Here is a 4,088-nt window from a genome sequence, read left to right on the forward strand (position 1 = left end):
GAATATGTTGTGTTTGGAAAATATCCCTTATTGTCCTTGATTGTAATGTGTAGGGTAGGCTACACATTTCAGCTGAATGATAAAGCACAGTACTAAATAACAAAGATAAATATTTGGCGTTGACATTTTTTCACCGATACGGCACACCTGAGAACATAAAAAAGAAAGTGTCCTTAAAAGCCTGGGTGAAAAGAGTGTGTGGACAGCAGAGATAAGCTCCAGGATGGCCCAGGCATGCTAAAACGTCTTGCCGGTGATAGTGCGCCATTTGTCATCTGAATCAAGTCCCAGACAACATTTTTTTACCCTAAACCCCACACCACATGCTTTTCTGTAGCGCACATGGATCTTGTTTGTACATAAGTGAACATTTGTTGTCGTAACTTAGCACGGAACGTTTAAGGACAACCAAACTAGAGCCATTATTTCTATATTTACGATGTCAATTACAATAATAATACTGAGGTAAACCCATCCGGTATGGCCGCCTTGCTCGGATGTAGATTACGTGATAGGAACTATCAATTGGCTCTTCCGCCACAAGACCACAAAAACAAAGATAGCTTTCGTTAAGTTATTTTTGCAAAGAAAGCTGTTGCAAATCCAGTTACATAAGCGCTGTTGCTTTAAATATGTCTCACTCGCTCTTACATTATTGAAGATAGTGAATAAAATTTGAGAGGGTTCTAATGACAGAACGTCAAATTTGTCGAATTTGCAGCCCGAGTTCGAGGATTATTCAATGTGCTGGCGGTGAGCTCGCAGCCTCCCTGCATCAAGCGTCGTCCTCCTCAACTGTGCGTGGAGGGAGTGCAGGCCGGGGCCCTTACATAACCCAGTTAAAATATACTCGAGTCACATGTAATGATCAGCCCTGCGGATAGATATCCCACTGTTGCCTGAGCGCCCCTGGCACCCGTACAGACGTTTCGGGGAGCGTGTGCACAAGGCCATAAAATATTTGACGGGGATTCGCTCCTAAACGTCTGGGAAATAAAACGAGCCTGGGAGTTTTCCTTCTCGGGCGAGGCACATGTGACTGAGCTGGGTCGGGAGGAAAGCCACGAGAGAAAGAGAGAGAGAAGGGCAGGCAGAGGGCGGGAGTAACACGATAGCATGCCATAAGTCCAACCCTTTTGAAAAAAAAAAATACTACCTCATGTTGCTTCTCTTCTGACTACATAACCTCTTAAATGAGAATGCCGATTGGTCGAGCTGTACATGCTAGCCGTCTGGAACACGGGTGGCGCATCTTTTGCTAAGCGATGCGAGTGACATACGGTGCCAAGGGTTTATGCTCGGCTGACGCAAAGACAGGCGTGCGTATGAGAGGCTATTGGAGAAGTAAATCATTCTTGCTCTCACATTTACATCGTATTCTCATACATGCACAGCTATAGAATCATACAGACAGAGTCATACCCATGTACAGACGCTAATGTACTCTTATACCATATTCTCACATACATACTTGTACACTTTCATACACACACACTACTGTACGATGTGTGGGAATGCATAGTGTGTGTCTGAGAGTAGAGTAGTATGTGTGAGAGAATAGTAGCGCATACACACACTATTATACTATGTGTGTGAACGAGTATACCTGTAGAAGTGTGTGTATGAGAGTATAAAAGTATGTGTGTGAGAGTGTAGTAGTGTGTTTGAGAGTATAGTAGTATTTTGTTGTTGTTGTTGTTGTTGTTATTTATTCTGAATGTGCATTACAATTACTGCAAGGCTTCCTTATTATTGTCAAACAATTTCTCAAAAAAAAAAAAAAAAAAACATATTCAGAAAGGAGTGAGCAGAACTGTAGTGGAAGAGTATACTAGTATATGTGAGAGTGAGTATAGTTGTGTGTATAGAAGTATAAAAGTATGAGTGAGAGAGTATATTATTGTGTATGAGAGTATATCAGTAATAGTAATAGAGTAGAGTAGCGCGTCTGGGAATATATTAGTATTTATGAAAGAGTAGTGGAGTGAATGAGAGTATAGTAGTGTTTTTAATGGGTATGACTGCCTCTGTATACGAGTATAGCTATGCATGTGCGAGAGTATGATGTTAAATGTGAGAGCAAGTATGATTTACTTCTCAAACAGCTCAATACTATGTATTTGAAATAGTATAATAGTGTGTGTATGAGAATATAGTAAACACACTGCTATGCTGTCACACACGTGCTACTATACTCTATCACATTAAGAGAGTAAAGTAGTGCATGTGTGGAGGTAAAGTATTGTGTTTACTATACTGCCATAACTACATAATACTACAAAATACTTTTCTACACATACTTCTATAATATCATACACATTAATATACGCTCGCACCCATACTTTTATACTCTCATACACACAATACTAAAACTCTTTTACACACTTAGAATGGTAGTGGGTGTATAAAATTACTATATTCTCAAACATATACTGTACTACTATGCGTTTCCAAACATAATACTATAGTTTCATATACACACTTCTAAGCTTTCACACACATCATATGGTGGTGTGTGTATGATAGTACAGTAGTATGCATGAGAGAGTATAGCAATATGCACTATTGTTTAAAAGTTAGGGGTCACCCAGACAAAAGTGTGTTTTCCATGAAAGGTTACACTTTTTTTTCTATTAAACAAATGAGTTGCAAAATATATAGGAAGTATAGTCAAGACATTCAGAAGATTACAAATAATGATTTAAAAACATATATAATTATTCAGCAATAATAATAATAATCATCATAATTTTTTTATTCTTTAAACTTTACTTTTGTCAAAGAATTAATATTTTTAAGCGACCCCAAACTTTTAAAAGGTAGTATATGTGAGTATTTCAATGTGTGTATGAAAATAATGAAAAAAGTGTGGTCAAGAGAGAGTATAGTAGTGTTTATGCATAGGTATGACTATGACTGTATGAGAGTACACTGTAGTGGTGCATGTGTGAGAGTGTGATGTTATATGTGAGAGCATGTATGAGTTCCTTCTCTAAGGGCCTTTCATTCATGTATGTTACTTGTAAAGGACAGTAACGTGGCCTAAAGCAGATGGTGCAGGCTCTTTGCTCCGTGGCAATCTTAATAGTGAATCTATTATGTAATCCCGCTACAATGGAACTGACAGCTTGCTTGGGCTCATGGACCGGCTACATGTGTCAGGGGCTCGCGTCTAATTTGACGTCGCTCACATGTTTTTACTGACCTTTTAGCTTCCTGTACTTGTTTAGTGCTTTGATCTTTTTGTTTTTTACTTACGAATTGCGTTTTAAGATATGTAAAAAGAAGAACATAGTCGGTAAATTACTTTATATTACAATAAACTAAATGAAGATTGATGATACAGAGTTGACTACTAATAAGTAATTGTTAATAGGACACTTTGTGTCACGGTCGCTTTGGTGACCAGTCTGCCCCGCCCCCTGGGCAACAGCTGAAAGCAGTTCCACTAATGGTGGGTCTGTACTTAAGGCTGCATGGTGGGCTCTGCGGTGGCGGGTTCATTACTACTCATTATTCACAATCCCGGTCCGTTATGCCTTGTCCTGTTTTAGTCTGTTATGCCTTGTCATGTTTTAGTCTGTTATGCCTTGTCCTGTTGAGTTCGTGCCGGAGGAACTCTGTATTGTTCTGTTTTGCCTCGGAGTATTGGGCGACTTTTATTTTATTAAATAAAACCTATGGATCGTCAACGCATTTGAGTTCTCCCTTCATGCCTCCTGCCTCCGTTCTGGTCCGGTCACCTTCCACGCCACCACGTCTCGTGACACTTTGTTATATTTGACCACGAGATGTTGCTGTATTTATTGTGTGTTTAGTGCACAGGTCGGGAATTTATGGCTCTTTTCATGAGTACATATGGTTCGGAGATAAAATACTGATTTCACAAAACTTCCCTATAGTGGTTCAAATTCTGGAGCATGCAAAGCCAATGCAACGCTGACAGCAACTTTGGTTTGGTCCAGTATATAAAGGGCACAGTGGCAACGAGTTTAAAGTCACGGTGTCAAACCAACATTCAGTTTTGGCAGTATGTCGCTAAGGAATCTTTTATACCGAAGCTCATCAAATAATGTATTGAGACACTT

The sequence above is a fragment of the Urocampus carinirostris genome, chromosome 7 (assembly GCF_059441175.1).
Source record: "Urocampus carinirostris isolate Australia breed hairy pipefish chromosome 7, RoL_Ucar_1.0, whole genome shotgun sequence".
In the NCBI taxonomy this organism is placed as follows: Eukaryota; Metazoa; Chordata; class Actinopteri; order Syngnathiformes; family Syngnathidae; genus Urocampus; species Urocampus carinirostris.